General features: G+C 45.3%; 1 protein-coding gene and 1 long non-coding RNA gene across 4 annotated transcripts in view; one reads left to right on the forward strand and one right to left on the reverse strand.

Annotated features, from left to right (window-relative positions):
• The window catches only part of LOC138492361 (uncharacterized), a 49,089-nt gene extending 47,660 nt beyond the window's left edge, over positions 1-1,429 (forward strand). For both annotated transcript variants that reach the window (XR_011276190.1, XR_011276189.1), the window contains one exon: positions 316-1,429. This is a non-coding gene — a long non-coding RNA (uncharacterized lncRNA). The remainder of the gene's footprint in view (positions 1-315) is intronic.
• Positions 1-26,007, reverse strand: part of USP30 (ubiquitin specific peptidase 30) — a 1,160,327-nt gene that overhangs the window by 939,778 nt on the left and 194,542 nt on the right. The window lies entirely within an intron of this gene.

A 26,007-nucleotide genomic window follows, 5' to 3' on the forward strand; every position in this document is an offset into this window, starting at 1 on the left:
AAGAAACTGAAACAAGTGCTGTCTTTTTAAAGGACACACACACACAATGACTCTGCACCATTTAAGGTGCAAGAGCTCTTCAATTATGAACGTATTGCCTCCCCAGAACAATTAGCGAGCAGATGCAACTAGTTGAAGCCACAATGGGTGAAAGTCTTGGATGAAGTTACCAAGCATACTTCACTCACAAATAGGGACACATCAGGCAGGAGAATCCATAGCAAGCCCGCTATAAATGAATGGATTTGGGTACAGACAAGTTTCTCAAATTCTTGGAGCATACTAACTTTACTTATTTTTTTCTTCTTCTTTTAGGCAATAATTCAAATCATGGCTGCTTTGCTTTGATTCTGACAATTCTCTGCATTTCAAAGGATGGGGCATTTGAGCCTTTGGCAATTCCTGTTGGAGTTAATTGTAAGCGGCTGAAAGAGGGTCCTGGTGAAAGTAGAAGAGAAATATGCGAAGAAAAGAATTTCGAAGCAGTAGTGCTTTTCCAGTAAGCAGTTAATAAATGTCTTTTCTAGTCCATCTATTTGATCTTTGGGGGAGGCATTCCCTTTTTTCACACATACAGGTGAGTGCTGCACAATGCCCACCACTCATTTACAGCATCTCTTTCCTCTAGAGTAATTCTCTAAAGTATAGATGGTCTACATGATTTCTTTTATGTTATTGGGCATTTGTACAGTGCCTTTTACCATTGTATGATCTCAAAGCGCTATGTTTTGAACACCGTCTGGGACTGTAGTGCCGGTCAGAGTATGTGGGTAGCTGCATGGGGAGGGAGGGAAAATGACAAGGAGCGCCAAAATGAAACCATGGGGACGGATAGTAATGACTGTTCACAGTTATGGTCGCACAAGCTGGAAAACTTAGTCTTTTGGCAGGGAGGGCTAGTGTTCTTCATTCCTCCTACATTTCTGTCTCAGAACCCACCTATGTTACTTCACCTGGACAATTGAAAGACACAGGAGTAAATCGGCAGATGTCTGCGTGTAATGTTGCAGTTCCCAAAGATGTGCAACTACAAGATATTGGACTATCAAGTAACAGTCAATTGTCTGCTACAAATGTTTTGTCAGACAGATATAATTTGACAAGCTCAACACTATCACTGCATCTTCTCAACAGTGTGTCCTTGTTACAGCATGACGGCCATGCGTGCTTAGACAGTGAAGTGACACCTACACGTTCCCACACACCTGCTTTTAATCATTCAGATTATGGTCTTTTAAAACAATGGTATTGGAACATCCCCACGACTGAGTTTGGTTGCTAAGTCGCCACTAAAGATGCCTGTAAATGTCTGTATTTTCTGTAACTGTACATGTATGTAACCTCTCTACAAGAATAAGCGCCTAGCTACCTCAGGGTTCAGCGCGCTATATAAGCAAATAAAACAAACAAACCTGCTACTAATCGACAACAGAGTAGTAGATCACATGCTGCCGTGTGAAACTGAAGATGCAAGTGCCTTGTGTGTAGAACTATATAGTTGATCTGGTGAATTTTTGTGTTTTTGGGTATGGTCTGATTTCTGTTGGGGTCAGGGAGTGTTTTCTTGGATGTGGTGAATGGTGAACTAATTGTTAGCTCCTAATAGTGATATTGGGTGAAGTGACTCTCGACAGTCTGTCAATGCACGTAGACCTTAGGTCACTGAAAGTGTGTATTTTAGTGCAGTGATTTGTGATTGTAGGAGTTTATTGGGTGTGATGCCATGTTAGCTAGAGGTGAGAACTGAAATGAGGGAGTTTACAGGTTGGTTTGTGACATTGGGGGGGTGGATTTGTATGCTAAATTTGCGAACTTAGTTAACTACATTTGAGTGCCCTAGCAGAGAAGACAAAGGTGGAAAGTGATGGCTACAAATTCCCTTGAGGTTTTCCAGTACACTATCCATAGGTCTAACCAGACTCACCCCATAATAATGCCACTAGTCTTACACACAAGGGATACATCCTGCTGGTAATCTAAATCATTTTCCTAGATCTTTTGAAAGCATCATGAAATAACTCCTCCTGAAGTTGTCTGCAATAATCGTTCACAATTCCAAACCCATCCTAAAGTTGTCATGGAACCATCCTGTAGTAATCCCCCCACCCATTGTGAAGGTGTCATGGGGTGGGGGGGGGGTCATCCTGGAGTAATGCCCAGCCATTGTGAAGTTTTCATGCGGTCATCCTGGAGTAATGCAAGATCATCACTGGAAGTAATCAGAACACATCCTAGAGTAGTTTCTGTGAAAACACAAGTCATCTAATTTAAATATTTCGGTCTATACACATACTTCAGGATGGTTTGAATTAGCCATCAATAACTCCAGAATGATTCCAGGAATATCTTCATTTTTTGACTTGAGGGGGATATAACAACCTTGTCTTTTTTTTTACTTGCTTCTGTATGGCAGCGAGGCGAGGGAAGCCTTGTCTGAAACTAGCAGTGTTAAAGGGTGTTACATGTTAGCTCATTACGTATGTATGTGTGCAAGGAGTGTGTATGTATGAATAAGTGTATGATGTATGGGGGGCTGGGTGGGCATGTACACGAGCAAGGGTATGGTCAAAGGTATGTTTAAATGCATGAGTGAATGTGTAATTATGTGTGTGCGCTTGTGTAAGGCTGGGCGGAGGAGCTGATTCTGGCAAGTAGAGAGGGTGATGGTTGGTAGGAGAGGGACGGGTGGGGGAAGGGGGATACTCAGGTTCCATGCCAGACTACTCTGGGGTGGGGTTACAATGGAGAGGTAGAGCCTTGTTTTTTCCATGCCCAGTTTTGAAATGGTCCCTCCCATCACCAGTTAGCCCCCACCGAATTGTAGGTATCGTTTTACCATCAGTGGGTTGAGGTACAGGGGCACTAGGACTTGTACACTTTGGAGCACCACAGTCTAACAGTCTAAATAGGCCAACATATCGCCAACACCATTGCTACAGTAAAGAAGGGTTCCAAGAAGCAGTGTTTATACAATGCAATGCACTAAGTGTACATTTATGTTGTACTACAAGAATGTAATCCAGTAGTGGCTTGTTTAATGTCTTTTGACCCAATCAGGGGTACTTTCACGCGTCTGTGACTTGAGGTGCAAAGTGATCTGTTTGCAAGACAGAGAAGGGCACGCTCTTTCTCCTCGCCGACCCCCATGCTGCTAGTCGGCAGGAGCCACACTGAACTGGAGCCTCAACCAGCAGCTGCACGCTGTGTGCAAAGCTGTAGCGGCAGGAGTTGCCTGCCTGGGGGCCTCTATTCAGCAGCTGCCTCCCGACCATGGTGAACAGGCGTGCATCCTGACCCCTGCAGCGGGGATGGTTCTTCGCTGCATTGTCTCGTCGTTTTCTTTGTGGCTACTGATAGAAGCATCCCTGTGCGACGCACTTCATTAGTATGTTGCCAGGGAAACCCTGAAAACATTAGTGGGTGGTAGGAAGCCAGCAGCCTCCCTGGCTCTGCGTCCTAGTAACCTCATCACACAGGGTGCATCAGAAAAGAGCACGGCATGGCACTGCCCTCGTTAAAACCAGTGGTTGCCAGCCCTGGGCTCTATACTTGGAGAGAGGGTGGCATTTTTATTTCTTGTTTTCTGCATACAGGATATCTCCACGTAAGAGCGAGTGCATAACGGTGAAAGCCTCCATTAATCATTTATTAGTAAGAGGATCGCGATCCTCAACCCAAAGAACTAAATATGCTACTGCACGTCTTGAGGATATCTAAAATGAATATGAATGACACCACTTTACATATAATGTATTTGTCTTTTTTTTGTATCTTTGTGAGTCATTCTGGAAACATGACTGGAGTTTGGTATAAACTGCGTCTTAGTCCATATAGCTCCATGGGCTCAGAATAGCGCCAAGAAAACCAAAGTGGAACCAGCAGCCCCGTAGGACAGGGAATGGGACTTTGAGTAGATAATGTTATGCATTTTGTTTATAAAACACACTGCAGTATCATGCCTTGCGTCTACGCTGCAGCCTTCCCATGTCTGCTCTTACCCCTTCTTAGGGGCAGGGCAAATAAGCACATGAGATGGGCGGGGACAGTTGAAGCCGGCCGGCTGCTCGCCGGCTGCAACTGTTCCTAGGGTTGCCTGTGAGTAGTGTTGCGTGAGGTGGGGCAGCCATTTTCACTGGCCATAATAGTTTGCTTAAACGCTGAGGAAAATTGTGCATATTGAGAGTTCAATTGGAGTAACTGAACGTTTATCCTGCTGCACACTGGAAGTGTCCAGTTCTGCGTGTGTAAAAGAAGACGTAAAATGGCAAATACCACAGTGCAAAGTTGTGTGTACTAAAAAGCAGAGCCTGGATGTCGCACGCCTTAAAAAGAGACTAGGTTTACAAAATGAGTGATGGACAATGCAATTTGGTTGATTTTAAGGTAAGACAGTCCGAGCTTCTGTATTACAAAATGTCAATTAGTGGTGTTTAATATGTCAAGTGTTAACGTTCATACTACATTCACAAGCCGATAATATATACTGTTTGCCCCAGATCACAAGGAGGCTTCGCATTCCGTTTCCAGGCTTCCCGGACATTCACAGGTGTTTCCTGGATGGTAAGAGGGAGCAGGGTGGGAATGCTTTTCGTCACTCTTGACAGCACACACCTTGTTCTTTCCGCCCCCATTCCTCCACATAACGGACATTTTTGTCAGGCTCAAGCCTACAGGGAGTAGCACCAATGGAATATGGCACCGGCTAACTGGAGATGTGTGTTCATGGTGTTACCAACAGAGGCAAACTCGCCTAAAGGATAAATAGCAGCACTCCAAACTCACCGGCCTACAGGGTCAGACTAGAGGCAATCTCATTCATGGCACTAAGGAGAACTGGGATGCTGACTATTCCACAGCTGGGATGCCTTGACTGAGAAGGCATGCCCTCCCATCTTTTTCATTTTCCATGTGGGATGCGGAGGATCTTCGTAGTCTATTCAGGTTGTTTCCTTTTAATCAAAGGTAATCTGGTAGATTGTAACAAATGGCTTTTATTACACCATCCTTCGCATCACCTCTAGAGTGATTTTTCTAGTTTAAACCTTTTCCACTTGCATTTTAGGAAGTGATTTTCAGAAATACACAGTTACAACAAAAGCAACTTGATTAATGTAAGGGCAGCTTCAGCATTCATGCCAACATGATCCATACCGTCTGGGAGATTCCAGTCCTACTTTTAATTTTGCATTCTGAGACTTGTAGTCCCGACCTTCCCCAATATAAACCCAGGACTACAAGTCCACATTGCCAAGTTAAAACCAGGACTGGTGTGGAATGGAGCATGTTGACATGTATGGGTTGAGGCCCCCACAATATAGATTTAGGGACAGATCACCGGGATGAGATGCTCCTTGGAGGAAGAATAGCTCAGGGGCAACATGTTTGTCTTCGAAGCAAGGCAACGTGGTGCAATGCAACACAGGTTTGAATCTTGATCCCGCTCCTAGAAACTACTTGCTGGTATTAAGCATGTTATAAATGAACAATAAAATAAATACATTTCTAGTTCCACTTGTTTTCAAAACAACCCAGCAGTAAGCATTGGTATTAATATTCTATAAGCCATACCAACCTTGTTGTCAATTAGGTAGACTTCACCCCCTTAGTACAGCAGGATTCAACCTGTGACTTGCTTGGTGTTTTGGACCACAACTCCCACGGTCTCTCATCATTGACAATGCTGGCTAGGGCTGATAGGTATTTTAGTCCAAAAAATCTGAAGAGGCATTGATATATTGCGATCCCTACTCTTATATATTGTACACGCTTTTTTTGTTTGTGGAGGCATTTACTTATCCTTCCTCTCACACTTTCTCGCACATATTTCCTCTTCCTTATCGGACCTCTGTTGCTCTCTTCCCCATCTCATTCTATTGCACACCTGCACCCCTTATCACATCCTCCTTTTAAACTTTGCACTCTTCTCTTTCCACCCTGGTGCCTATAAATGCATAATGCAAACAACACTAAACACCAAAACTATTGGTATTGCCAGTGCTCGTTTTGAAACTGATTGTTTCCAAAGGACCATATAACACCTGTTGACTTTTGAACCTTCGGTTTTTAGGATGGGAACACCTTCGCTCAGCGAACAATTACTTCCAGCAACAAGTGCAGTGGGTTGTCAATAGCCTTTTGATTTGATTGTTTCCCCCTGCAGGTGCACACATGGCCCAACTCAACCTGCCCAACCCTCCCCTGACCGCAGTGCCAGATGTGGGAAGGAAATGGCGGTTGCTTGTCAGCGGCAGCTTTAGGTGAACTGAACATCCCAGCAACGGGGCCGACTAAACGGTTATTCGAGTGACTACTGCAACATGAAAGCACTACCCCCACTGTAACGCTCACCTGATTCCCGCAGAGGCGCCGGTCTTGACTGGGTGAATGCCGTATCTTCAAAGGTGATGTGTAACACACGGTTGGCTCTTTGGGCTGGACCTCTGTGCACTGTATGTCTGACTCGAAGAGTAAGATGTCTGCAGATAGAAAATATGGGATTAATGAACTGGGGTTATTGGGTGCCTCTCTCCTCTTCCCTTTCTCTTCTCCTGTAGAACCCCAAAGGTTAACGCCCTCACCTTAGGTAAGTGAACGCCGAGCTCTCCATCTGCCTCGGGGCAGGGTGCCGTAACCAGTTCCTTCACTGGATAAGGGTGCAGGCCTCTTGACCTCAGAGGACTGCTGTCCGTCGTTAACTGCACGAACTGTAAGTTCTGGGCGCTTCAAATGTCTTAAAAGTCTTTTGTAATGATATCTCTTGTTTTGCAGAGTTATGGCGGATGGCGGGCTGATGAGAGTTGAGGATCGAACCCGTGTGAGGAATAGAAGCGCCTGGAAGCACGTAGGTAAGCGCTTGTAGCCTGCTTCACGATGCGCACCAACTGTCCCTTTTATCTTGCAGGTACAAGTTCGGAGCTTTAGAGAAGCTGAAGGGTGCTGGAATACCCACTGGATTCGGCGTGGGAAGGAGTAATGGCACGTGAGTAATAAAGTTGCCCAATGTCTTTAAACGCACCTTCTTTTGTCTTTCAGATGCGGGATGCAGCGCCGAAGGCCTCCGGAGCGTGCGAAGAGCTGGTAAGCTTTTGTCTTTCAGATGCCGGAATGCAGTGCGAAGACCTCCGGAACATGCGAAGAGTAGGTAAGCCTTTGTCTTTCAGATGCCGGAATGCAGCGCGAGGCGTTGGTGACAGCCGATGGACCAGATAAGAGATGCGATGCCACTGAAGACCGTAGTGCTAACCTGTTCTTTCTTTGTCTTTACAGGTGCTGCTGAAGACTGGATTCCAGGATGGTAAGCCTTTGTTTCCTTAGGCCCAGGATCAGAAGCAGAAGACACGATGAGCGTTCTGCTGCAGAGAATGCAGAATAACGCAAAGCAAGATTCATCCATCGGGTGTGGTTTAAATAGCCTCCTGTAGTGCTTAGGTGTCTCCTTCCACAGCCACGCCTAGGTAAGAAAAGAGTTCCTGCTTTCCAGAAGAGTTCCAGTGTTCTGAACCTATGGAGTGGCTCCTGCCCCACCCAACAGGAAAAGTAGTCCCAAACAGAAGAGGATCAGGGGTTCAACTGGCAGGTAAGTAAGCAGCATGGTCTGCTGCAGGTAAGTCCACCCAAGCATTATGAGCCCGGCGCTTCCAGCGCTGGGACTGGGCATCTTTATGAGCCTGGTGCCACTGGCGCCAGGACAGGGTCCAAAAGGTCCCAATTGGGACTGGCTGGCACTCGGAACCGGGGTTATGGGTCTGCTTCCAAGGGAGTCGGGCAAGTCCTGATCTTTTGGAAGCAGAGATCATGACAGCACCCCCCCCCCCTCAAGGCCCCTCCCAAACCGGGCTTCTCCGGGGGTTTGGGCTTGTTAGGAAATGTTCGATTAAATCTTTTGATTAGACGAGGCGCGGGGACATATTCTGCAGGTTCCCAGGATCTTTCTTGGGGACCGTAGCCTTTCCAGTCAATCAGGTAAAATAGTTTAGATTTGGAGATCTTGGAATCCAGGATGCTTTTGACTTCAAACTCGAGTTCTCCATCAACTAGAATAGGTTTTGGAGATGTAGTTAGTCGGGTTTGAGGTTGCACGGGTTTTAATAGAGAGACGTGGAAGACCGGATGTATCTTCATGTGAGGGGGCAAGTCCAACTTGACCGCTACTGGATTTACTATAGTAGTGATAGAATAGGGACCAAGGTATCTTGGGTTGAATGTGCGTGGTCCTTTTAGAGGTAGATATTTGGTGGATAACCAGACTTGATCTCCTACTTGATATTGGGGGGCTTCCTTCCGATGTTGGTCTGCTCCTTTCTTGTATTGTTCTTTAGCCCTTTGAAGGTGAGAAACGGCTTCCTTAAAGGCTTGGGTGATTGTAGAATGCAGGTGGTCTACTGCTGGTGTTCCATGATCTTGGAGTGGATCCAACTCCGAGGTTCGAGGGTGACTACCGTATAAAAGAAAAAACGGGGTCTTCCCAGTTCCCGAGTGGACAGAGTTATTGTAGGCATATTCGGCTATCCAAAGGATATCTTTCCAAGTTTTTTCAGTTTGTTGTAGCATGCAGCGCAAATACTGTTCCAGAGTTTGATTGGTCCTCTCGGTTTGTCCGTCAGTTTGAGGGTGGTGGCTGGTCGAAAGTCTCACATCAATTTGAGCCGACCGACAGCAACTTCGCCAAAAATGAGAAATAAATTGACTACCTCAATCCGAAATTAGAACTGAAGGAAAACCGTGCAGTCGGACGATGTTTTCGAGAAATTCTCGGGCCAGAGTTGCTGCTGTTGGTAAGCCTTTGAGTGGAATGAAATGCGCCATCTTGGAGAATAGGTCCACGATTACTAGGATCGTATTGTATCCGGAGCATGGAGGTAGATCGGTGATGAAGTCCATAGAAAGCGTATGCCAAGGGCGAGGCGGGATGTCAATAGGGCGTAAGAGGCCGGCTGGTTTTTCCTTTTGACTCTTGTTTTGGGCGCATACTCCACAGGACATTATAAAGTCTCTGATATCTTTTTTCCAAGACGGCCACCAGAAGTAGCGCTTGATCTTTTCCGAGGTCTTGGTCATACCGGGATGTCCTTCCATTAAAGAATCGTGATAACAAGAGATTACCTTTTTCTGTAAATCTGTGCTGGGCAGGTATAACCGTTCTTGGAAATATAATAGGTTGTCCTTCACCGTAAAGTCCTTTCCCTGCAGATGCCAATTCTGTATGTCTGCTGGAGTTACCAGTAGCCTGGCTTTATCCTTAACTTCCTCTATGGATTGTGTGGCGATTACACCTAGAATTCTTTGTTCGGGAATGATAGGTACAGGTTTAGGATTGATCAAATGTTCTTCCACTCCCATCCGAGAAAGGGCATCAGCTTTACCGTTTTTTGTACCAGGTCGATAGGTAATTATGAAGTCAAACTCGGCAAAGAATAGTGCTCAACGGAGTTGCCTAGAGGATTGAGCTTTTGCGGTTTTCAAATATTGCAGGTTTCGGTGATCTGTAATCACAGTAACGGTGTGTCGGACCCCCAGAAGATAATGCCGCCAAGCCTTAAAGGCGGACTTGACAGCTAGAAGTTCCTTATCAGTAATAGTGTAATTGATTTCAGGAGGCGAGAATTTGCGGGACCAAAATGCCACGGGATGCAACTGATTGGTTACTGGGTCCTTTTGTGATAGAACTGCCCCCATGGCAAGGCTCGAAGCATCAGTTTCAACGATGTAGAGGAGTTCTGGGCGAGGATGTTTTAAGATCGGTGCAGAGATAAATCTAGTCTTTAAATTCTGGAAAGCTTGTTCCGCCTCGGTAGACCATTCAAAACGTTTGTTTTTCTTTAACAAGGCGGTGATGGGCTGGACTATTCGAGAGAATTCGGGGATAAACCTGCGGTAAAAGTTAGCAAAGCCTAACATGCTTTGAACACCTTTTACGGAGGATGGCGATGGCCATTTGAGAATTGCATCGACCTTCTTTGAATCCATACGCACTCCGCTAGGTGATAATATGAATCCCAAGAATTCAACTTTAGTCACGTTGAAAACACATTTTTCCAACTTAGCGAAAAGTTTGTGTTGACGCAATCTCTCGAGGACCATTTTCACGTGTTTCCGATGTTCAGTTTCCGATGAAGAATAAACGAGGATGTCGTCAATGTAAACAACAACACACACATCTATGAGCTCTCTGAGGACATCGTTCATAAAATATTGAAAGGCGGCCGGGGCATTGCAAAGTCCGAAGGGCATGACCTGATATTCAAATAGCCCATACTTGGTGCGGAAGGCCGTCTTCCATTCATCACCCTCTTTTACTCGTACCAAGTGGTAGGCTCCTCTAAGATCCAGCTTTGTATATATGCATGCTTTTCTGACTTGGTCCAGGAGTTCAGGGATCAAAGGTAACGGATATCTATTCTTAACGGTGATCTGGTTCAGGGCGCGATAATCTATACAAGTTCTAAGGTCCCCTTCTTTTTTTGGAACGAAGAACAAAGCTGAGGAAGCAGGGGACTTGGAAGGACGAATCAACCCATTCGCTAGGTATTGATCCAGGTATTGTCGGAGGTGAAGATTCTCAGGCTCGGTGAGGGCATAAATTCTACTACAAGGAGGAGTAGATCCAGGTATCAGGTCTATCTGGCAGTCATAAGACCTATGAAGAGGTAGAGAGTTAGCCTGATCCTTCCGGAAAACATCTTGGAATTCTAGGTATTCCGGAGGTAACTGGGGAGCCTCCGAGGAAATTGCTGCCAGTGCAACACCAGGTCGAGGGTGACAAGTAGAGACACATTCTGGAAACTGAACCGTTCTTGCTCGCCAATCGATCTGAGGATTGTGCTTCTCTAACCAAGGAATTCCTAGAATAATCTGGAACTGAGGGGCCTTGATCAGATCGAACACGATCTGCTCATGGTGTCCATCTTGACTTACTAGCGTCACTTCTTGGGTGGTATGCGTTACTGGTCTGGAGTACCATCCACCGTAGTAATGACGTCCTTTGCAGCCTTTGGACAAAGAGTCAGATTCATCCTCAAAACCATTTCATGATCCACATAATTGCCAATGGCACCGCTGTCGACGTAAGCTTCAATCGCATGTAATCGATCCGGATGTTCAGGGCTAATGAGGACCATAGGTATCACGAAATGCGAGGTCACGGAACTGGTTTTAACGCTCGGCAAGAGGACCTCTATTCTTGTCGGGCGAGGTCGTTTCCCTGCTCAGAGTTTGTGACCCTGGTAACTGCAGCTCCTACTGCCTTCTTGGCTGGTTTCACTGGACAGTCTCGAAGAAAGTGCCCCGAGTTTCCGCAATAGAGGCATAATTGCAGTTGTTTTCTCCTTTCCCGCTCCTTTTGTGTTAGTGGTCCTTTCAGGCCCCCTATTTGCATGGGTTCCCCGGAGTCTACTCCTTTGGTAGGAGTTGGTGGTTTGGAAAATACTCGAGCATCAAACTTGGAACGATCGGCCTTCCTGTTCTGCAGTCTGTGGTCAATTTGAACGACTAAGTCAATATAGTCCGAACAGTCTTGCGGGGGATTCACTACTTGGGCTAACACATCTTTGAGCTCTCCACGTAGACCTCTATAAAACAGATTCTCTGTAATCCTTTTGTCCTCAGGCCATCGAGTTTCCACTATCAGTCTGTTGAAAGACGCAATATAAGCCAAAAGGTCTTGATTACCCTGTCGCAATGAAAGGAGCTCATTGTCCAAGGCGAGCCCCTGTGAATGTCTTGCAAACAGTTTTTCCATACTGAGCTGAAAAGCTTGAAAATCATGGAGAACCGGATCATCTTGATTAACTAGAGGGATCGACCAGTCTGCCGCATTGCCACTAAGGTACGAAAGCACGAAAGCTACCTTAGCTTGATCAGTTGGAAAGGCTGCTGGCCGGCATAAGAAGTGCAACCGGCACTGATTAATAAATACTGCAAACCTCTTTGGGTCACCAGAAAATCGTTCGGGCGGAGCCATAGGTACATTCCCAGGTAGGTTGATCTGCACTGGGTTCGTAGAGGATGTTGAAGGAAGATTTGCCCCTGATGCGGGTAACGGAGTTTGTCCGTCTTGTGACTGTAGCAATTGTCTAGCGAGATCGTCTGTTCGCTCCTTGGAAATAATCAGTTCCCTTCTTAGAGCATTCGTTTCCTGACGGGCTGCATGCACTTCTGCTCTTAGTTCCCCAAGTAACTGGGCTAGTTGGTCGGTATCCGAGGTTTCCATAGCGCCTGGGTGGGAGTTTTGCGGTAGGCTTTGCGTTCTGTAACGCTCACCTGATTCCCGCAGAGGCGCCGGTCTTGACTGGGTGAATGCCGTATCTTCAAAGGTGATGTGTAACACACGGTTGGCTCTTTGGGCTGGACCTCTGTGCACTATATGTCTGACTCGAAGAGTAAGATGTCTGCAGATAGAAAATATGGGATTAATGAACTGGGGTTATTGGGTGCCTCTCTCCTCTTCCCTTTCTCTTCTCCTGTAGAACCCCAAAGGTTAACGCCCTCACCTTAGGTAAGTGAACGCCGAGCTCTCCATCTGCCTCGGGGCAGGGTGCCGTAACCAGTTCCTTCACTGGATAAGGGTGCAGGCCTCTTGACCTCAGAGGACTGCTGTCCGTCGTTAACTGCACGAATGGTAAGTTCTGGGCGCTTCAAATGTCTTAAAAGTCTTTTGTAATGATATCTCTTGTTTTGCAGAGTTATGGCGGATAGCGGGCTGATGAGAGTTGAGGATCGAACCCGCGTGAGGAATAGAAGCGCCTGGAAGCACGTAGGTAAGCGCTTGTAGCCTGCTTCACGATGCGCACTAACTGTCCCTTTTATCTTGCAGGTACAAGTTCGGAGCTTTAGAGAAGCTGAAGGGTGCTGGAATACCCACTGGATTCGGCGTGGGAAGGAGTAATGGCACGTGAGTAATAAAGTTGCCCAATGTCTTTAAACGCACCTTCTTTTGTCTTTCAGATGCGGGATGCAGCGCCGAAGGCCTCCGGAGCGTGCGAAGAGCTGGTAAGCTTTTGTCTTTCAGATGCCGGAATGCAGTGCGAAGACCTCCGGAACATGCGAAGAGTAGGTAAGCCTTTGTCTTTCAGATGCCGGAATGCAGCGCGAGGCGTTGGTGACAGCCGATGGACCAGGTAAGAGATGCGCTGCCACTGAAGACCGTAGTGCTAACCTGTTCTTTCTTTGTCTTTACAGGTGCTGCTGAAGACTGGATTCCAGGATGGTAAGCCTTTGTTTCCTTAGGCCCAGGATCAGAAGCAGAAGACACGATGAGCGTTCTGCTGCAGAGAATGCAGAATAACGCAAAGCAAGATTCATCCATCGGGTGTGGTTTAAATAGCCTCCTGTAGTGCTTAGGTGTCTCCTTCCACAGCCATGCCTAGGTAAGAAAAGAGTTCCTGCTTTCCAGAAGAGTTCCAGTGTTCTGAACCTAGGGAGTGGCTCCTGCCCCACCCAACAGGAAAAGTAGTCCCAAACAGAAGAGGATCAGGGGTTCAACTGGCAGGTAAGTAAGCAGCATGGTCTGCTGCAGGTAAGTCCACCCAAGCATTATGAGCCCGGCGCTTCCAGCGCTGGGACTGGGCATCTTTATGAGCCTGGTGCCACTGGCGCCAGGACAGGGTCCAAAAGGTCCCAATTGGGACTGGCTGGCACTCGGAACCGGGGTTATGGGTCTGCTTCCAAGGGAGTCGGGCAAGTCCTGATCTTTTGGAAGCAGAGATCATGACACCCACCTCCACCCTCCCGCAGTTTGGGTTGGGGAGACGGATGCAAGACCGGTCTCTGTTGAATCCAAGGTTGCGAGCAGCAACATTGTATAACGAGCACTGGAACGAGCATTGTTAAATGCTTGTGATGAGACGCAAGTAAAGCTAAACTGCTGATGAATGTTTGAACTTGAGAAAGCAAGATACGATACCGTTGACAGAGTGGTCCGGTACCGTGAATGTGCTCAATCAAAGGTCTCTGTAAGGTATCCCGGCAAGAGAAATGAAAGTAGAAGATTGATGAAAACAATTGTATGAAGTGAATCGAAGTGGTCCTGTGACAGTTCAAGCAAAACCCATTGCACATTCGAAAGTATTCGATTTTGATACTAAGAGGATCCTAGCCCGAACAAGGGAGATTCATGGTCCGAGCCAGAAAGAGGGAGACCAAGTGTGAACATTGTGATAAAAAGTGGGTCTCCGCCTGAAGCAGGGAGACCCATGATGAACATTGAAAGCGAGAATTTGAGCATGTGAAAATCCTGATAGGAATGGAACTTTGAGATTTGTTTTGTTACGGTAGACCCTCTGCGGTAAGAGACTGTTATCACAAAAGAGGTTTTGACAGAAGGCCCTTATGTCGGCGCTTTTTAAAAAAAAACTTTTATTTATTGGCAGAGGTTAACAGCATCATTGCTTTTAACTGTAGCCGAGAAGCCAGAGTGTGTGCATAGCTCAAATGTGCCGCCTTGCCCCGTGTTAAAAACGTGGGCAAGGGAAGCCAACTGCTCAACCGTCCTGACATATTATTTCTTGAACACTTTTATTTTGGATGCACCATTGTCCCACACCCTTTTGTATTTAGAAGTAAGGATTGGCAATAGGTTTATTAGTATAGGCCCTTTCATTTCGACAGAGACTCCACTAGGACTGCATTATTATTTGATGTTCGTAGCTTGCTCCCATCCTTGGGTTTAGATACCGTTTAACCAACTTGTTTGAAGTTCAATAAGCACCTTTCAACTGTGATCACGTGTCTGTCTTTACTGTTTGATACCATGCCTTCCTTACACTAATCTCCACATGAACATTTTGTTGCAGTTGTGCATTCTCTGAAATGGTTATTAAAGTGCTGAACTGTGCGCCTTTACCCAGAAAAACAAACATTTGGACTTCCCTCCTCCACCAATCACCCCACCACGGGAAAAAAAACTTCACATTGCGGCCCCGATTTAATAAAGTGATGCATTGCCTGCCACATTTTCAGTGGTGAAAAACGAATACAGCTGGATGCAAACAGTGCATTTTTAATACATTTGCCCCATTAGTTGGCGCACACATAGGGGGTGAGTGGCCATTGATTGGTTGTTTTCAGTATGTCAATCAAGCGTTGGCTGTGTCGCGCAGTTTCACTTTGGCGAAGGAAAGATCCTTTTTATGGAATAACCCTGAAACTATGCCATTAAATGCTCTGCCAAAGTTGTAGTTTGGATTTATCTTATATTAACTGTTTGCGTACTATGAAACATTTTTGTTTCTTTCACATGTTCTGTAGTTGGATAAAAGTCATTTAGAACACACGCCTGTACACAAGTGTTGCTAGGTGTGACAAGACAAAGAAGACCAGATAGGAGGACAAAACAGCGATCTTACTAGAGCTTGTCATTCAAATCGCGCAAGTGCATTGGGGGGGGGGGGAGTACCAGGAGAGGCACAGGGAGTGCAAAGTAACTAGTAAGTGCAACCGGGAGGTGGCTCATAAGGGTAGAGAGTGAGGGGACTGTAGGATTACAGTTACAGTCCCTAGCGTGGACGGGAGGGCCAGAGGCAGTGCAAGGGCAACTGGTCGTGCAGGAGCGTGGTCCTGTAAGTTCAGTGGATGGCCAGGTAACCAGTATGTGAGACGGACAGGGACATCGGCGAGGGAGAGAGAAAACGGAAGCAAAAAGGAAGGTCCTGAAATGCTTCCGGAACCTTAGGTGGTCCTGCTCAGGTTTGAGAGAGGCAGGGACGCTGTTCCAGAGTGTACATCGGCAGGTGTGTTCAGGAATATTCATCTTTCCTGTAATTTATAAAAGGTTTGTAGGTATATATGGTAAAGGTGAAGTACTTTCAGTAAGAGAGGTTGTTGTTTATGAAGGTAGGATGAGTTAATTATTTTGTTCTTGATGGTTTAGTAAAGTATGCTAATTATGTTCTTAGAACCATTGGAGAGTGAGTAGTGGTGCTTGGGGGATTAGAAAGGTGTATGTGTAGGTTACTTTAGTGCTGCTGATTTCAATGAAAGAAGTGTTGTGTTGGTGGGGAATGTGTTTGTAATGTGGTACAGTGTTTTTATAAGAATAGGGAAAGTGTGGCCTAGTGGTAATGAAGTGGCGGATTGTTGTTACAGCAGTGTTTGGTGTATTATAGTAGAGGTTGGAAAAGAAGAGTACTTTATATTTAAGGGGAAGTGTTGTATATAGATATGTTGGCGATATACAGAGGTGTGAAGGGATGGAGAATGGTGGTAGTGTAAGGGATTTAATGAGTGATGTTGAAAAGTGTGATGTATATATTGAATGGAAAATGCTGGCCGTTTAGAAATGTTTATTTTTAGGTGCACTTTCATAAAAGTTAAAACCTGCATATCTGCATTTATAGGAGCACTATGTGCAACTTTTTTGTACAAGAACATTAAAGCAGATGGAAAAGATGTATAGCACTTGGTGTGTGCAAATTTAATATGTTGGTAGTATATACATATTTGCCAACATAATACATTGCATTCTGTAGGATTATGTAGCCCTAGTTATTTTATTTGGAAGAGTGGCAGGCCCTATATTGCGAACACTCCTGCGCTGTGCTCTGGGTTTCCGGTGCTCTAGTGATAATATGCTGCAAGGTCACAGGTTGGAGGAGGTGACGCCCACACCTCTTTGGTGTAGTTAGAGAGAAGATCCTAGCTAACTCGCACTGGTATATTTGGAAAGGATGAATATCCACGCTGTGTGCAGTTTATATAGTGTAAGTGGAACGCTGTCCTGGATGAATTCAATGGAAATCTGCCACAGACATGGCTACCCACACATACACACACACCAGAATGCAGCAATGACCTATGAAAAATTTGGACTAGCTGGGCACATAACCTTTTTAGCTCCTTACACCAGATTGCCTCGACACCTCTGCTATCAGAAACCGCGCCGACCTATGGCAAAATTCGGTCCCGCTTGTGAGAAACCTGTTGGGGTCTGCCTAGTTAGTCCCCGGGGATCTGTCATCCAGGTGGCCAGGACACAGCCATCGCTTTTGGATCCAGTTCCTGGGAGTGTACCAGTGAAGGAGGATCACCTATATGGGGGGTCCTTGGGGAATGGGACTGAGACACTGACGGGTGAGACTCAGTATCCCACTTCTTTCAACCCCCTTTCCCCATCCTACCACGTAGTATATGCCAAACAACTGCCCCCCTTGACATGAACAGTTTTGCGCAACACGAAAGACAACAGACTTAACACCAGAGCCATTTACCTGACATGTCCCAATGCAAGGGTCAGGCAAAGTCGGACAATTGACCAGAATCGCACATACCTGACAGCCCTTTCCCTTCCCCCACAGGGATAAAAGGTGGAGCACAAGAGCACAGGACGAGCAAGGCAGTCCGCACGACTTGAGAGCTAAATCAGCACGGCAGTTGAAAAGGAGGCAAAATACAGAGCATACTGAGGGAGTGATAAGGAGAGAAGCGACATTGCCCTTTCCGACCAAGGCCTGTGAAACTTCTGCAGATGGAAACATAAGACTATGAACAATAGCTGGCGTGTATTGCAGCAGATGTCAATGTTACACAAGACCCTCCTCTGCAGATTACCAAGCCGGGAAGAGACGCTTTTCTCAGAGGTATCAATCTTGAATCCCAAGAGAAGGAAAGCCAGGCGGTTCATCACAGCCGGTGAGTCGAGGGGAGAGTAGATGAGAAACTGAACTGGGTTGAACAAAAAAAGTAGCCAACGGCTAATTTGAACTTTGAAAGGTTTAAAGGAACTAATGAGAAAAGAGGGGGAAAACCAGCAACAGATGAGGCCGGCACCACGTGGGTGCTCACGGAGGAAACCCTGGGCGATTACCCGATAGTAGAAACTACCATAACCAGAAGGCCTTAGGAAAAGGCAAGAAGAGTTGAAAGTGGTCATACAGGGGTCTTGTAAAATCCTCTGTACCGCCGAAAGTCTTTGACTGATAGATGATTGTGAAAGAAAGGCAAATGAATCCCACTTGGTGAATTGAGCGCTTGAACCGTGTGTTTCATAATGGTTGGCAAGAGTGAACCCGGCGGAGGGATGCTAACAAAAAGGGCCGAAATCTAAAGTCCTGAAATACAGTGAACTGTGTGTAGAAGTTGTCGAGAGTGAACCCGGCAGAGGGAAGCCGACAACCAGAATATGTGTTGATCGAAGTGAACCCGATCAAGTGGTATCCACAGTCAAGTGTCTGTAAATGTTGACGAGAGTGAACCCGGCAGAGGGAAGCCGACAATCGGGGCGAAGCCCAAAGAACTGTTTAATAAGACATTAAGATTTATGCATGCAAGAAGTATTGGAAGACCAGGGGAAGTGGATTGTCCCCCTTGGCAGTTGGGTCCGAGCCTGACCGAGGGAGATCCAGGGGTGGAAAGTCATTGATATGATATGATAGTTTATTTATACAGCGGCTATACACAATGTGTTTCAAAGCGCTTAAAGTTACCAAAGTTGATTGAGAAAAGGGAACTGTTTAGTTATTTTGTTGACTGCGACTAGTGAGCGGGTCCGGGCCCGGAAGAGGGGGACCCAGGGGTGAAGCTATCACCCAATGTATATGTGGAAAATAACCTTTTGTTTGTTTGTTGAATACACCAGGCCCTCGAAGGTAAGAGACTTTTATTGAAAAGAGACTTCACCATCGAAGAACCTGATAGTTGGAACGGAACGGCTCCTGCTGGGAAAGCTCGAGTATGTGCTGTGCTCAGGAGATCCGCCTTGTCCCGTGCTCAAAACGTGGGGAAGGGAGACCCCTGGCAATCACAACCTGACTTATTACTTGTGAACACTTCTTTCTGTATTGAGAACATTATCCCACGCTTCATTGATATTGATATTTTATTTATATCGCGCTTGTACAAAAGTGTTTCAGAGCGCACAAATGTTTGTATTTAGAGTAAGGATTGGCAATAGGTTTTTCTTAGTATAGGCCCTTTTATTTTGACACAACGCCACAAGGACTGCCTTAATTTCATATGATGGTCGAAGCTTGCTTCCATCTTAGATTTAGGTTAGGCGTTTCCCCCCCTCTGTATTTACAGTTTAATAAACACCCTTGAGTTAGCCATTCCATGGCTGATTGACCAGATTTTCGCGACCCACAGGACCACGAGCGGGCAGCGAAAATCTGGTCAGTCATAGCCATGGAATGAATTACTTATTCGATACAAGGGGAACACAACAGATTCAACACAGACTGGTCAAGTTTACTGAGATACCTAAGAGAGTGGGCACGCCGAGCATGGTGCCCTAGGTCTATGAGCCTCCTGTGAATTACAGACCCCCTGGGGAAGGCAAACCATAAAAAGACTTCCATCGGCGAACTAATATGAAGGAAGACCCAGAATGTAAATACCAAACCAGGATCACCCCGAGGAGCAGTGCCAGAGCAAGGACAGTACCTGGATCAGGGAGGGGAGGAGTGGGAGGGGGGAGGAGAAACCCTCTTGTTGGAAATGCTATTGTTAAAAATGCAAATAAAAACTAATTGGAAAAAAACACCCTTGAATTGTGATCACTTGTGTCTGTCTTAACTGTTGCCACCATGAGTTCTTTACAAGCTGGACACAAAGAGTCTCTTGCACTCACACACTCCCCTGACCTCCCTCAGCAACCGTCCACATGCCTGAACTCTTGAGTTGCTTACTGGAGCACGGCCAGCCCACCTAGTTCCTTATCTTGGCCAAAATGCACACACTAATTCTAAACCTTTATGATCATTTCTCGTACTGTGGTCCCAGAGGGCGTTTCCACCACAAGCGTGATGAACACAGTAATGGGAAAAGGTGCTATATAAATGACTACTACAATACAGTAGACAATTCCCTCAAGGAAATTCGATATAACTTTAGTATTTAGTGAAGGTTTCTTTAAGATTGGAATGATAGTTGCATGTTTGAAAGCCAGAGGAAAAGCTGCAGAAATAAGGAAGAATTAAAGGAAAGTGTAAGATAAGGAATTAGAAGGGGAACGTTTTAAGGAATAGAAAGGGGGGGAAGAGGGTTAGACAGTACGGCAGTAGGATATCGGGCAATGAATGATGCTGCATCAGTAAGCTGAGCAAATGAAGAAAAAACAGAGTCAGAAGACAGATTGGATTTACTATGAGACCCTGGAAGATCACTAAGGACTCATGAAGGTTGCACACTTTTGAGGTAAAATAAGACACAAAATCAGTAGAAGATAGGACACCTGCTAGGAGAGAAAGGTTGGGCAAGAGAAAGGCAGTCTAGAGTATCTGAGATAGCCGAAGAAAAGCAAGAAGCAGCAGCATCCACAGAGAGAGAATAGAAATTGGCAATAGTGTGGAAAAAAGTGAAGAAAGAAAAGAGGAAGTATTAAATAAAGATTGCAGTGCAAAAATGTAGCGCAAGACTGAGAAGGAAGGTGCAAAGAACAGAATGAGGCAGAGCAAAAAATAAGAAAATGATCCGAGAAATAAAGGTGAGTAGACTGAACTGAGGAATATGAAGAAAAAGAAGAAAAAAATAAGTCAAGAGAAGAACCAGAACTATGAAAGGGTGGAGTAGGAACTTGAAACAGTTGAGGAGTCAACTAATGTAAGAAACAGAAGATTTATGGCTAGAAGAAATATACAAATAAAAATCACTAAGAAGATTAAAAGGGGCGTCAGTGGGTAGAACGTGGCTAAGCAATGCATCAATGTCATTACAGATCGAGGAGAGATGTCCCGGAGGACGATACACAAAAAGAAAATGTAAAGAATGAGGAGATTTAACAGAACAAACCTGGTACTCAAATGAGGAAAAGAGTGGTAATTCTGAGTGCTGAGGTAAAAGTCAGGTGGAGTGAAAAAAGGTGCCTGTGCTACCGCCATGGCCTGCCATGGAAGGAAAATGAAAGAAGCAAGAGAGGGAGGTAGAAACACATAGAAACTGTTGGTTAAGACGGAAAAAGAGTTCTAAAATAGAATTAGTCTTACTACAAATAAAATGTGTGGTTAGTAGAGTAAATGAAATCGAAGGATTGGAAGAATTATGAGCACTAACTGTAGGCAGAAAAGAACAATTTGAGGATTCAGAAGTACGAGTAGACGGACAGAAGGATCAGGAGGAGATATGAACAGGGATGGAACCAGGCATAGTAGGACTAGTAAAAGAAAGAGAATGAAACGAAGAAGAACTGCAAATTTCTGTCCAAAGGAGTACATTGAAATTAAGGGATATGTTTGTCGAATTAGAGAGCGTGTTTCTCAAATGTGATAAGTTATTGGCAAGCATGAGTATAGGACTCCGGAGAGTACCGCTGGTTTAGAGCAGCGCTTTATCATGATGGCAATATCTAGAATTAACCAAACATGGTACTAGAAGAGTTAGTTGGTGAATGGTTGCGTGATGGACTTCACAGGTGCTCAAGTGGGCCCCAGTACTCCGGTGGTTTTCACCAAATCTATCATGAAAATAATTGGCCAAAAATGGTTTAGAGCTTACTTATTAGGTAGTATTTCTATTTAAAGTTACAGCTGGCTAATACGAGTAGGGTAGGTTTTTGAAAAGTATCCCAGTAAGTTAATTTGCTTTCATTTGTCACAACTGTGTTAATGAAAATACTGGGCCTTCATTAAAGTGACCTAAGAATCCATTAACTCAGATTGGCCCTGAAGTGGGTGTGGTATATGAGTATGATTAGTACCGAACCCCGAAAGTAGTAGGCCACTTTGTGCTAGGAACTGCTGTTGTATTTTGAAAATAATTCAAAGCAACTTGTCCACCAGTTAGTTATGTTGCAGGACAATTAAGAAATGCGCTGCGAATTTGGTGTTTATCTCGTGAATTTTGTTTAGTAATTGTACATGTGATATATGCTTTTTGTTTTATTGTCGCGTTAAAAAATGCTGTGGCAATGTTTTATATGTAGCATTTAGGAGTTGAGGTAGGATGACTACCTGGTACTGATACAGCCACTTCAAAGATTCTGGACAAAACATCAAGCTTATGGACACAAATTCTGGGTGAAGGCTCGAATTTATGGACACGTGTTGTGGACGAAGTGCACAAGCCAAAAATGCACCTAATCATATAATATGAAGCAAACGTACATCCGACACATTAATTTAGGTTGAAGAAAAAGCGCATCAACATTTTACAACAGTTAAAGAAGCCATGTTGTGGTTCATGCTGTCAAGAGCTCCAGTGACGGCTGGTGAGTTTTTCGACAGGAAGGGTGTAAGTATTTCCCAGCAATGAACGTGCGCAAATATCTCTAGCAAGGGAGCCTAGACACATCAAGTGGGGTTGAGATGCCAGTGGGGTTTGACATGCCATACAGTTTACAATCTGTTCTGAAGGGTAGTAAAGTAACAAATAGAATGGTGCCAGGTCACCAACAATACACAGGATAATTTTCCAATGCATTTGCATGATGCCTATGTCCAAAATATATGTCAGCACTGCCCAGTCAATGATATGTATTTCCCACAATACTTGCCAGTATTGCCACTGTAAGAACACATTAATTTTGTCTGTGCCCAATAATGCAAGTATTGTTGCTGTAGAGGGACCTTGTAATGCTGTGTGCACAATTTATGCCAGCATTGCCACTTTAAGAATACACCAATGTTAGTTGTGCTGTGGCCACTAATGCCAATATTGGCACTGTGATATGTTGCCATGCTGGCTGTTGCAACATATGCTAGTGTTGGCCATGTAAGAACACACTCATGTTGGTGGTGCCTAGAAATGTCAATTTTTCCAATCTAGGAATACATTGTCATGCTGTCTAAGCAAACATGTCACTATTGCCTCTATAAGACAACATTGTTAAGCTGGACATGTCAATATGCCAGTATTGCCACTGTAAGAACACTTGTGTTGGCTGTTCCCATTCATTCCATTATTGCCACTCTGAGAAGACATGTCCATGCTGGCTGTGCCAATACATGAAAGCATTGCCCTGTATAATGTTTTTCTGCAGCCTTGGTGTGCCATGGATCCAAAATATGCTGTCTGTATTGCCACTGTAAAACATTTTTGTTCTGTCCCCAAAATATAGCAGTAATGCCATTGTAAGAGGTGTTCATGCTGTTTGAGTTCAAAATATGAGTTTAAATCTGCTCTGTTGAATGTTACCACTCTGTCCTGCTCAGGAATCCACAATGTATGCCTTGGCTATGTGCATTATTCACAGTGTCCATGGAGGAAGTTTACTCTGTGCTCATGATATTTCTTGCACTCTGCCCTGCTTAATTGTGTCACAGTTCCCTTAAGTGAATTGCACTAACTGTCCTTTTAAAATGTCTCCTGTGTCTTCTCAGGACCACTGGACTGGACCATGTGTGTATGCGGCTAACTGTGTGCATTTTGTAATTGGAGACTGCCTGTTTCAGCTGTATATATCTGATTTAAAAAATGTCCATAGGCCGCACCTACTCAGGCTTCACCAGTGGTAACTGCTGTGTCATGCTGCCCCATTGCTAATGCCTACTGTTTAGTCAAGGTCCTCCTCTAGTTACCTGGTGCTCTCCACTCTTCCTGCTATTAGGGTTGGACTTTAGGAACTAACGTCATGCCAATTACCCCAGTCCCTTTCTATCTGGCTGACCTTCCTAGGATCATGCTGCACACCACGCATGCAACTTCTGCCAGCTTGCTGGTTTCACCAACAATCTACCAAGGCTCCTTACATTCTTATTACAGCAACGGGAAGCTTGGGCTTACCTCCAAGCAGGCCGCCAAAGCAAAGTCTGCAATAGGACACTGAGGCATCTATGGCGATATTCTGGAATGAGACTGGTTATGCATGAACATACATCTTTTGTTTCACTCTTCCTGCAGAGCTGAGTAAGGAGAGTAGATACGAAAACAGACATGTGTGGCTATCCCTCTATGGTCTTATTTTTTACTATAAAGAGAGCTATTGGTGCTTAGCACATGACTCTAATGTCACTGTTGCAACAACATGTAGAAGACATCGAAGGGCGCAGCATTCATATCTGGTGTTGCCATCATCTGATTATGCTGTCCCTTTCAGTTTCTTGTGTCAAAAGACCTAACTGAAATGTGTTGCTGTAACAGAATGCCATCTGTTAAGCACGGGATACCATGTGTTTTTTTTAAATTTATTATAAGAAAATGATGCAGGTAATTTAATTCTGTTTCTGAAAGTGAGATCTGTAAATCACATCACACTTTCACAATGCTCCATTCCAAAAAGCATAATGCATACGTTTTTTGTAAAACTATTTTTATTGGCATTTTAAGTGAATACAAACAACACTACAACAATAACCGACAGCCTTGGCCCGGAAACCACTCCCAAACAACCCCCCTTCCCTGTGAGTACAGTTTGGAGCCAGGTACAAAGGTTTATGCAAACATACACACATCCCTCCAGGAGTCAGTTAACATTTTTGAGGAAGTCGAGAGAGCGGACCTGTGGGTACAATGTCACCATTAATACAGGTAGACACACAGCATAACATCAATTAAATGAGATTGTGGACCATGAACGGGGCCTGAGCCCGATTGTCGTGGGCGAACAGAGTAAGGAGGTTCCTGCGAGTTGAAATCATACCTCCTTTCATTGCCTCCATCCACCCCTAGAGACCGGGGGATGCTCCGCCCTTGACAGCGTATATGACCTGAGGGGGGCCTAAATGTCAAGTGGTCTGCTATTGAGTGGGACTATTTGGGCATATTGTGTTTCCCCTCTTTCGCACATTGACATATTGTTAAGCCATTCATGAAAGGTAGGAGCTCTGCTCGCACCCCAATGCTTAGCTATAAGGAACCTCGCTACTTTGGATGCAATAACCACAAAGCGCTTCACCAATCGGGGACCCTCCTCCACCAGCGACAGTAGCCAGATTTCGGGGGAGTTCCCTGGCAGGGTGCCAGCATCTCGGAGACCGCTGCAACGACTTTATTACACAGGGTATGCTCTGGGGGGCAGGACCATACCATATGATAAAAGTCTGCTGGGTATTGGCCACATTTCTTACAATTTGGTGACCATTAAGGGTAATCTCTATTCAGGCGGGTCAGTGAGTAATACATCTGATGTAGATGTTTATCGATATAGTTCTAGTTTGTGAGCACACCATGGCCCACTGTTCCATTGTTAGTGCCTTTCCCAGAGCCCCTTCCCACCTGTCCCTATAAGGGCCTGTATGGGTGGGCCTGTTTACTCAGAAAACTTTGTATAGGGAAGAGACCAGCTTGCCCATGGTAGTGGAGAAGTGATGTACTGCATTATGGGAGAGACCGGGGGTAGGGGGGTGCTTGGAAAATATGCCCACTTGGATCTGATCTCCTAGCGGAGCCAGTAGTATAAGAGCAACGTGATGGGTGTCCACTCGCCCCGTTCCTTCAACTCCAACCATTGCCATTTGTCACAACAACCTCCAGGAGTTGAACATTTAATTTGACAAAAAGTTGTTGGAAAATCTTCTCATGGGTGAGTGGGATACCACTGATCGAGTATATGGGCATACAGGGGGAATACCATTGCTTCAGCTTCACCAGGTGGGCCAGGTGAATCCAGGACTTAAGTGTTACTGCCAGAGGTTGAACCTCGGATCTTGGCCACCCCTCCGGGGTCCCCCACAGAAGCCCACTGACATTGTTGGGAAGCAGCGTCTCCTTCTCGATAAGGGTATGCGGTAGGTCAGTTGCAGTTGACCACCACCAGACCGTTTATTGATGTTAGGCCACCAGAAAATAGAAGAATAGGTCCGGGAAGTCAAACTCCCCCCACACCCACTATGAATAAGGGTGACACATTGTGTCCAGAAATATACGGACCTGGCTACCAGCCCAGATGAGCCTATTCATCAGACCCTTAAGTCGTATCCACAACGCTTGAGGGAGAACATCAGGGCAGTATTTAATATATACAAACATTTTGGTAAGATCAGCATCTTGGCCAGTGAGATCCTGGCGACCTCAGAGATAGGAAGGCGGATCCATGTGTCAACCCTGTGCTCCAGGCGTAGACGTAGAGGGAGACAATGGAGTTGTACGAGTTGATTTTCACCCCCCTATGTGCATGGTAGTCCCTCAGCGTGCAAGCCAGGGCTT

This window comes from Ambystoma mexicanum, chromosome 10 (genome assembly GCF_040938575.1).
Source record: "Ambystoma mexicanum isolate Mex_15411 chromosome 10, UKY_AmexF1_1, whole genome shotgun sequence".
Taxonomy (NCBI): Eukaryota; Metazoa; Chordata; class Amphibia; order Caudata; family Ambystomatidae; genus Ambystoma; species Ambystoma mexicanum.